Below are 11,163 nucleotides of genomic sequence, written 5' to 3'. Positions count from 1 at the left end.
CTTGGAGTGAACCCGGGTGAAGAAGTGGGCGGGGCTCCCGGCAAAGGGGCGCGTCTGCTTCAGCTGCCACTCAGGACCTGGGACTCAGACTCCGGACCTGGGACGCTGGATCTCCGCTCCTGGACTGGCTCTTTCTCTCAGCTGCCGGACCCCGAATTTAAATCAGTACATCTGTCCTTCCCAGACCATGAGAGGATGGTTAACTTCTCTTTCCTGATTCCGCCTCTCACTGCCTGTCACCACGAGTTAGTTCAGGTAAAGTCGAAGAAAACTTTATCCAAGTTTCTGGTCTCACACATAAGTAATCTAAGAGCCATTGAAGGGACGGAAGAGGGGTAGCCAGTTGGTGCCCGGGTCACCCAGTGGTGTAGAGTAAAACCAAGCCCCTAGTACTAGGATCCTGCTCCATTGAACTAGTCGATCAAATTAGTAACTGGGTCTCCTCAGAGGCAGTGGAGGTTTCATTTGCTTTACTGAGTTGGTTGCATTTCTAGAAAGAATCACAGCCATTAGTTAAGGGACTGAAAGACCCTTAAACATCCCCCTACTTAGATCTTTTAAACTTAGACAAAGGATACCAAAATCCGTCTAGTCAAGGCTATGGTTTTTCCAGTGGTCATATATGGATGTGAGAGTTGGACTGTGAAGAAGGCTGAGCGCCAAAGAAGTGATGCTTTTGAACTGTAGTGTTGGAGAAGACTCTTGAGAGTCCCTTGGACTGCAAGGAGATCCAACCAGTCCATTCTGAAGGAGATCAGCCCTGGGATTTCTTTGGAAGGAATGATGCTAAAGCTGAAACTCCAGTACTTTGGCCACCTCGTGCGAAGAGTTGACTCATTGGAAAAGACTGTGATGCTGGGAGGGATTGGGGGCAGGAGGAGAAGGGGACGCCAGAGGATGAGATGGCTGGATGGCATCACCAACTTGATGGACATGAGTCTGAGTGAACTCCGGGAGTTGGTGATGGACAGGGAGGCCTGGTGTGCTACGAATCATGGGGTCGCAAAGAGTCGGACACGACTGAGCGACTGAACTGAACCGAAGGTGCCAATTTAAAGAGTTTATAAGCTTGTTGGTGGAGGTGGAGTAGTACTGGAAAGGTGATTATTCCTAGAATGTCATTGTACCTCACAGGATTATGGTGAGGATTGAATGAGAAATTAAAAAAAAAAAGAATCTGATACACAGTAGATGAACAAAGGCATTGGATCCTTGCAGTTTTATCATTGCTGCTGTATGACAGTGAGATAATCTCTGTATTAGAGAGTTCTGAGAAGGAAATCTCTGATCACTTCAGTCAGTTCAGTTCAGTTCAGTCACTCAGTCATGCCCGACTCTTTGTGACCTCATGAACCGCAGGACGCCAGGCCTCCCTGTCCATCACCAGCTCCCGGAGTCTACCCAAACCCATGTCCATTGAGTCAATGATGCCATCCAACCATCTCATCCTCTGTCGTCCCCTTCTCCTCTTGCCCTTAATCTTTCCCAGCATCAGGGTCTTTGCAAATGAGTCAGCTCTTCCCATCAGGTGGCCAAAGTATTGGAGTTTCAGCTTCAACATCAGTCCTTCCAATGCACACCCAGGACTGATCTTTAGAATAGACTGGTTGGATCTCCTTGCAGTCCAAGGGACTCTCAAGAGTCTTCTCCAACACCACAGTTCAAAAGCATCAATTCTTCAGCGCTCAGCTTTCTTCACAGTCCAACTCTCACATCCATACATGACTACTGGGAAAATCATAGCCTTGACTAGATGGACCTTTGTTGACAAAGTAATGTCTCTGCTTTTTAATATGCTGTCCAGGTTAGTCATAACTTTGCTTCCAAGGAGTAAGCGTCTTTTAATTTCATGGCTGCAATCACCATCTGCAGTGATTTTGGAGCCCCAAAATTAAAGTCAGCCACTGTTTCCACTGTGTCCCCATCTATTTGCCATGAAGTGATGGGACCGGATGTCATGATCTTAGTTTTCTAAATGTTGACCTTTAAGCCAACTTTTTCACTCTCCTCTTTCACTTTCATCAAGAGGCTCTTTAGATCTTCTTCACTTTCTGCCATAAGGGTGGTGTCATCTGCATATCTGAGGTTATTGATATTTCTCCTGGCAATCTTGATTCCAGCTTATGCTTCTTCCAGCCCAGCATTTCTCATGATGTACTCTGCATATAAGTTAAATAAGCAGGGTGACAATATACAGCCTTCAGGTACTCCTTTTCCTATTTGGAACCAGTCTGTTGTTCCATGTGTTCCTTTATAGTTTCTCAATAGGAACATTGACTATAGTAGTGGCAGAGTGAGTCTCTGCCCTAAGGTTGTTTTTTTAAAACACACACAAAACCATTTTTTGAAACTTTATTTTATATTGAAATACAGCTAATTAACAATGTTGTGATAATTGAGGTGCACAGCAAAGTGACTCAGCCATACATATACTTGTGTCTGTTCTCCCCCAAGCTCCCTCGCATTCAGCCTGCACATGTTGAGCAGAATTCCCAGTGATATACAGTAGGTCCTTGTTGGTTATCCATTTTAAATACTTGAATTTAAACTGTGTACATGTCAAAAAAGCCAATTTTTAATAAAAGTTATTAACCTGGGAAATAAGCTTAATCCAATAATGTTTTGAGAGGAAAACAGTCTTCATAAAATTATACAACCATTCTCTAAAAACACAAGAATTAAATAAAGATTTTATCAGAAATAGTTATTCCAAATACTGAATTTTCAATAAGAGAAATGATGGCATTTTATCTTACAGTCTGTGACAGTTCCTTCTTTTGTAAGAAGTACATGTGTTCTATAATCAAAACATGTCAGAAAAATCATCTTACTTAGAAAGCTTTCTCATGCTAATGTAATTTTTTTAAATCGAGAGTTAAGTTTACCAAAGCAGACTGTTTAAATTACAAAAGTACTTATCCTCTTAAAAACTGCTTCCCCTACATGGTACTGTGCTATGTTTAGTTGCTCAGTTGTGTCCAACTCTTCGCAACCCCATGGACTATAGCCTGCCAGACTCCTCTCTCTATGGGATTCTCCAGGCAAGAATACTGGAGTGGGTTGCCATGCCCTCCTCCAGGGGATCTTCCCAACACAGGAATCCAACCCGAGTCTCCCTCATTGCAGGCAAATTTTTTACCATCTGAGCCACCAGGGAAACCCCAGAATACTGGAGTGGGTAACCTATCCATTCTCCAGGATAACTTTTTGACTCAGGAATTGAACCAGGGTTTTCCTGCATTGCAGGCAGATTCTTTACCAACTGAGCTACCAGGGAAGCCCCTGCCCCTACTTGATAGGGAGATATAATAATAAAATGTAAAAGGGAGAAAAAATAAAATAATGAAAGGTACTAAGAATATAATGTCAGACAGGCAAAGCTGGTTTTTATTGAGCTGGTGACCTAAAAATCCAAATAGTTACTTTCTCCTTTCTGCAAAAGAATTCTGGTTCATGTGCTCTTTCAGGGTTGTCAAGGCCCACACTTATTCAGTCATGGACTTAACACACTGTACTCACTTTAAAGTGAGTTTTGCTGAATTTTCATGCATTATGGGTCCTGGCATTTTGTGCTCATGGGGCGCCATGTATGTTACATGTGAATGAGATGGCAAGGAATGATAAACATGTATATTGCACTGGCCCTTGTCTGCGGAGGTAAATCTTCCAAGATAATGGGGACATAATTGGTAAATGAAAAGGAAGAGAGTGAAGGAATATAGAGGACATACATATCCATACAGGGACTATTTTTGTGTGATGTTAGGAGGTGTTCTAATTTCATTCTTTTACATGTAGCTGTCCAGTTTTCCCATCACCACTTATTGAAGAAGCTGTCTTCTCCATTGTATATTCTTGTGTCTTTTGTCAAAGATAAGGTGCCCAAAGATGCATAGGTTTATATGTGAGCTTCCTACCTTGTTCCATCTGTATTTCTGTTTTTGTTCCAGTACCATACTATCTTGATGACTATAGCTTTGTGGTATAGTCTGAAATCAGGAAGGTTGATTCCTCCAGCTCCATTTTTCTTTCTTAAGGTTGCTTTGGCTATTCAGGGTCTTTTGTGTTTCCATTACAAACACTGATCAAGGTGATATAACTGAGAAGTGAAATTTTCAGGGAAACGAGAAAATAGAGTATGTGATGCCCCAAGCAAAAGGAACGAAGGAATGGAAGGGGTTGTAAGTTCCACCATTTTCCCAAACCACCCGCCACGTTGGCTTTTGTCTTAAGTGGATAATGAACCGTAGGAGAGTGAATTTCATGTGACTTGGTGGGTATAGGCAGTAGAAAAATTTTTTATCATGGTGGACATGATATCAGAGAACATGAAAGATAGAGTGTAATTGTAGAGATAAGACTTTTTCTCATGTTTCACTCTGAGATATTTCAATCGTCCAGCAATTCTGATGTATTACTAAGACCTCATTCTGGGAAATGACTCCTTCCTTAATGTCAGTGAATCAGTAGCTTTGATTTTTTTTTTTTTTTTCCTAAATATCTGGACCCATAGCAGAGCTAAATTTCAGATGGCGCTTTGCATAGGCTGCCCTTATGATAGTCCAATTTTAGAGACATTCTTAACATTTATAAAACAGTGTTTTAGGTTAAAGATGATAGATTTAATTTCTATTGCTTAGAAAATATCAATGTCTGTTTCAAAAGACTCTGCATTATGTCTCAAAGTTAGAAACCAGAGTATCTAACTTACAAATTGCTTTACAAGGTAGTATTTTTTAATGGACACTAAAGTTAACAGTGAGTAAAGTTGGCATGATGTTATTTTTTGCTTTTTGCATTTGGGGACAGGTAGGAAAACAGAATTTCAAGGTGGACATTTTGGAATCCAGCTGCACAAAGTACAACCTAATTTCTTTGTGGAAAGAAGAGATGCAGCTTATTTTGTCCCTCTGGGGCTATGTGGTGCCTCCTCTCTGTATCTCTCACCTAGTTTACTCTTCTCTTTGAACATTGGATTCCTTTATCTGTTATAGAACAAAAGCCTCTGCATCATGTCTCTTTGATGGTCCAGTTTGATCCCTGTACCACAGTATTCTCAGTCCCAGTTTTCTGGAAGAGAAAATCTGATTAGTCATCCATGGATAAGGGGTCTCTCCCTGGTTGGTCCAAGCAGTTGATGCTGAGTGTTAGGGATTCCAGTACTTTGGGCAGAGCAGATTCTCCAAGTGCAAGCGGGCGTAGGGGGAAAGGTTATTTCTTAATACGTTAAAGCATGTGTGTGGTTTGAGCACTTGCATAAAAGGTGTTCATCTCTGTTCTGAGTAATAAACAGGTTTCATGGAATAGCTTAGGGCTAGGTGCTCACTCACATCACTGAGGCCTTTATCACTATCATAAACTGGCCATGAAAGTTATGGTTCATTAGTTAGGGCGATGATTTGTGTTCTGAACTCAGACGTGTTTGGCCACATGCTTTCACTCCTGTTTATCTTATGTTGTTGAATTTTCTTTATTGCAATTAGAAGACCATCTTCTCGGAAGGCAAGGATAAAGACCTGATCTTATTTGAAGCAAATCTTTATGGGAGATGCTAAGAATTTGATTTTTTCTCTTGCCAAAGGCCTCCCTCCACTGCCTCCTTTAAAATTCTCTATAAATAGGGCCTCAAGGTCAAAAATATAATCTGAACAATAACTATTAGCAAGGAATTATGTGGAAATTACAATTCTTACAGAGAAAATTAGAAAAACTGATTTCGTAGAAAAAAGGAGAGAGAATTTGCCTTCATAGCCCCCAACACCTCAAACTTTATTAAAGTGTGAATATGGCACTTCTGGGCCTTTAGCCTGGATGTCTAGTTCTAGGCTACTGTGACTTTTTCTAGCTCAATTAGAAAGGTTTGAGAGATTTTAAAAAGTGTTTCTAAATGATAGTGTTACATAAATATTCATGATTATGCAGTCCTCTGATATCTGGACCATTTAGAACTTTCTTCCATTAAATAATGACTTTTTTTTTTTTTTTTTGCTACGGTGCCATCCATTAGCTAGTGACCAATGACATCCATTATGCATGGCCATGAATATTTATCTAGTGCCTTATGCCCGTACCAGAGAGGACAGGGAAAGAGGAGTTACAAAGAAGCTTTTCTTCCACACCAGTTGACCAGCTCAACTGAAGAAACTAAGTGGATCCATCTTCAGGTAAGCCTTCATAAAGGTAAAAGATGCATGCTCAGTTGTGTCCAACCCTTTGAGACCCCATGGACTGAAACCCACAAGGCTCCAGTGTCCATGGGATTTCCCAGGGAAGAATACTGGAGTCGGTTGCTATTTCCTCCTACAGGGGCTCTTTCTGACCCAGGGATCGAACCCGGGTCTCTTGCATTTCCTGCACTGGCAGGCGGGTTCTTTACCCCTGCACCACCTGCGAATCACAGGTGAAGCTTCATCCATTGATATTCTGCTGGGTGAGGGTTAGCTTAACTGTTGAGAGAAAGCACGTGACAGACTCCAATGCTCGCGGAATAATGGAGTAGTTTGCCAGAATCTATTAATACATCTCTTTATCTGGAAGGCCTTAAGACAAGCTCAGTTCAAAATTTTGCTCAGTATCTGTGGGACTTAAGAGTTACTCACAGGCAGCCTTCTGAAGAATTGTCTGTTCCCGTTTTTACCAGCACTAGCTTTCCCTTCCTCTCCAAAACCACCTGGTCTTATGCAGATGACACCACAGTCATCACTCAGTGAATGGATGGGAGAGAATTGGGACAGACAGTGAGTAGCCAGCCATGTGTCATTTATCTGCAGACATTACTGACATTCTACTGTATCACTCTAGACCTGGCCCCTTTCTTCACTTCCAGTAGCTTATTTCTACCATCATTTTGAGCATTTCTCTTTGGATATCCCACCATCAACTCAAACTCAATCAGTATCTACCCCCAAGCAGCTTGCCTTTCTGATTTTCTGCCCTTGTTAATGATATCATTAAGCCTCAGAACCTATGAGTCACTATGACTTTTCCCCATTTTGCCAACACTATCAACCCAATGGCCAAGTCCTCTTGAAATGTCTTTTTGATGTGCACCTTTCTCCATTTCAAAACTAACAACATTATTTAAAGTTTCAAAACCTCTTGCTAGGGCTTCTTCATTTCCTTGCTTTCACATCCACTCCCTTCAAACACATCAGACTAAAATGTCCAGACTCTAATTTTGTCTTACAACTGTTCCCCCTACCTTTTTTTTTTCTTTTGTCTGAACTGGGTGGTTTGTGGATTCTTAGTTCCCAGACCAGGGATGGAACCTGGGTCCCCTGCAGTGAAAGCTCAGAGTCCTAACCACTGGGATGCCATGGAATTCCTGGCTTACCACTGTGTGATGGCAGTTGAAAGCTTCTGCAGGATTTATTAGGGGGAGAGGTGGAGAGTTATGTTTGAGTTTCCATGAAGTCATCTGAAGATGCCCAGAAAGTTGTGGCTGTGTATGGTCTTCAGTAGTCACAGTTTTGAGGAACAATGTAATAGACATCTGAATCTTTCTGGCATTGTAAATTATTAGTGTTTTGTCATTCACATATCTCTACTTTAACTGTAATTAGTTTTGTGTATGGTATGAGATAGTAATCAAGTTCATTTTTTCCTATATGGATACCCGATTTTTCCATTATCATTATTATTACAAACACTGTTCTTTTTCTATCCCCCCCCAGTTCCTTCTCATAAACCAAACACCCCTATACCTGTAGCCTTTTTATACAGCTATCTATTTATTCCCTTGATCTGTTCTTTTATCCTTGCTTCAGCAACACACTCTCTCTTTTTTTAGAAATATGTATTTATTTGTTTATTTGGCTGAGCTGGGTTTTAGCTGGGGCATGCAGGATCTTTAGTTATGATATGAGGGACCTAATTCCCTGATCAGGATAGAACCCAGGCCTTCTGCACTGGGAGTGAGAGCACACTCTCTTAAATAGCTTTATAATGAGACTTGCTGATGGCTGCTGCTAAGTCGCTTCAGTCGTGTCCGACTCTGTGTGACCCCATAGACGGCAGCCCACCAGGCTCCTCCATCCCTGGGATTCTCCAGGCAAGAACGCTGGAGTGGGTTGCCATTTCCAATTCTCCAATACATGGAACTGAAAAGTGAAAGTGAAGTCGCTCAGTCATGACTGTTAGCGATCCCGTGGACTGCAGCCTACCAGGCTCCTCCATCCACGGGATTTTCCAGGCAAGAGGACTGGAGTGGGGTGCCATTGCCTTCTTGCAGTCAGTAAAAATAAGTCCTCCTGCAATGTTCTTCTTCATCGAGGATGTTTTAACTAAGACCCCTTTGCATTTTTCCATGTAAGTTTTAGAAACAGCTTGTCAAGTTTCATTTTAAAATATCCTATTGGTATTTTGACTGAGCTTGCATTGCAGTGGGGGAACAATGATATTGTCAACATTGAGTTTTCCAGTTCTTAAATGCAATGTTCTTTTCTAATAATATTGAATTTCCTTAATTTCAAACAAGAATGTTCTATAGCTTTCTGTGTAGACATTTTGAAAAATTTTTACTAGATACATCCCTTTGTATTGATATTTTTGATGTTATTATGAATGCTATCTGTCTTAAGAATTTCATTTCTAATTATTGCTAGTGTATAGAAATGCAATGAAGTTATTCTGATAGATTACCCACTGCTTCAATTACATCATCTATAAAAAGTAGATATTTTATTTGTTTATTTACAATCCCTAATCCTTTCTCTTTCCCTATTTTTTCTTTTTTCTATTGGTTAGGATGTCCAGTACAGTGTTGAACTTATGTCCAAAGTCACGGTGACGACTTTCAATATTATAACTTTGCATACAAATGTTTTCTTAGATACCTTTTATAAATGCTTTGTCAGATTCAAGAATTTTATATTCCTATTACCCCAATTTTTTTTTTAATCATTAATGGCTGTAGGATTTTACTATATTCTTTTTCTGAGTTTTTTGAGATGATCAGCTTTTTGAGTTCTTCTTTTAATGTGGTGACTTAAATTAATTTTTAAATGTTAAACCAACTCTGCATTCCCAGAATAAAACCAATTTGATCATGATATAGTATTATTTTTTCATATACAATTTACTTTGACAATATTTGTTAAAAATTTATATATCATTATGAGAAAAATTTGCCTGGAATTTTCCTTTCTAGTTATGACTTGTCAGGTTTTATTGTCAAAGCTAGCCTAATTCCTCACATATTTGGAAGAAGTCACTGTGAAATCATTAATATCTGATGATTTTTTACCTGTTTTCTTGAAAATATTTATTACAGGTTACTAATGCATGGGTTCAATATCTGAATCACCTCTGGGTCTGTTTATGTTCCCTTTTTTCTCTTTGTTTTTAGTCACAGGTCTTGTTAGCATATCTATTAATTCTTAATTGAATTGTAGAATATATGTAATATCACTTCATAAAATTTTAAATATTTTTACTGGAAAAAAAATCACACAAATTCAGCCTTTTTCATCTCAGAATATGGTGTGATGCATTTTCTGGTTTGTTCAATGCTTTCAAAGCACAAAATGAATTCTGCTTTGGAAATACGCATGGGATTGAAGCATCAAAGATTTAGATAAACAGATGAGAATCTCAGTAAAAATTAAAATGGAATGAGTTAGTATAAAGACAGAGCATATCTATTATACATTTGAAAAGTAACATACCCATAAAATTGAAATCTGTACTAGTAAAATAAAATGATTCTCAAACTGATCCACCATGAATTTCTGAATTGGTTCTGTTACAAAAAGAATGGGGGTGAAATTAGCAAACTTTCCTTAAACTTTTAAAATCTAAATAGAACAGAAATCCACACCTTAAAAATGTATTTTTTTTCTCTACTTTATGGTGAGTCAAACAGTTCTGTTTAGGAACTAACTATGAAATGTTTCAAATAAATACAAAATTTAAAAAAACCTCTTTCATGAAAATCCTTAAGACAATAGTAAACTCAAAAGTAGTTATTTTGTCCCCCAGCGGCCCCACAGGGTTTAGTTCACTTTTATAGGACACAGTTTTTATGTTTATCGAAATGTCCAGCTATTTTCTGTTGTATTTGACACGCATTTAATTTCTGTATGTGCTGGAGAAGATGGAGGACTCTATTTCAGATCAGACAATTTGTTTTGATATCACTAATGACCTTAAATTTTAAATTGACTCTTACTTTTTGTACAGCATTCATACAATGTAATTCTAATACGCTGTACACAAGCTGAAATACAATAGGATGGCAATACAGTGTAAAAAGGGCTTGGCACTTTTTGTCATGCCTTCCATTTCCAGAATCTCCCATTATTATATTTCTTAAAAACCCATTTTGCTAAAGAAATAAAGTTGATTTACCAAGGTGTAATTAGAAATTAATTTTTTTTCCCCCAAAAACACATTATACAAGCAGATTTATTCCCTGCTTATTTGTTAGAAGTAGAAAAGGTTTCAGCTTCCATGGCTTTTTCCCTCTTCAGATTTTTTCTAAAAAATGTAAATGGAAGGTATTTGTAGAATGTAACAAAAATAAGTTTTTTAAAGTAAAACTGATTTAAAAACAAGAAAATTAGCACATTTAGTGTTAATGACAAAAAGCAGGTGTGGAACATGTAGAGTTGAGGAGAATGCATTTTTGCCCCCAGTTATATAGTAGCATTAAAATAAAGGAACGGGACTACATTTTCATATCAAATACCTAAACCAGTTGCAAATACCTAAATAATTGTTTTACAATTTGTTTTTAAATGGCAGTAATAAATTCTTTATTTGTAAAAATTCCAGCTTATAACCAGAGCCAAATCAAATGTGAACCCCCAACTGTCCCAGAATTGTAGGGTCTCTGTGGCCCACAAAAGGTAAAGAGGAAGAAAGAACACTTTTTTGGGGTGGGGGGCAGTGCATGCAATACGCACAGGCTGCTTAACTCAGAGTAGGACAAGCAAATCATGTCCTCTGGAAAATAAAAAAAATAAGCAAAAACAAATAACCTTACATCTCCAAGGCAGTTAGCCAGCATTCTTTCAGTGTTCCAAGTAAAACCAAAAAATGAAGGAAGGAGAAAGGAAAGTATTGAATCATTCCTGGTTCCCTGTAACCAGTTTATCTCTCTAGTCATAAATAGATATGGAGAGCTTTCCATGGCATTACCAGATATTAATTTTAAGAAATTTA

Source organism: Bos indicus x Bos taurus, chromosome 4, assembly GCF_003369695.1.
Source record: "Bos indicus x Bos taurus breed Angus x Brahman F1 hybrid chromosome 4, Bos_hybrid_MaternalHap_v2.0, whole genome shotgun sequence".
In the NCBI taxonomy this organism is placed as follows: domain Eukaryota; kingdom Metazoa; phylum Chordata; class Mammalia; order Artiodactyla; family Bovidae; genus Bos; species Bos indicus x Bos taurus.
Note: the sequence above shows the minus strand (reverse complement) of the source record.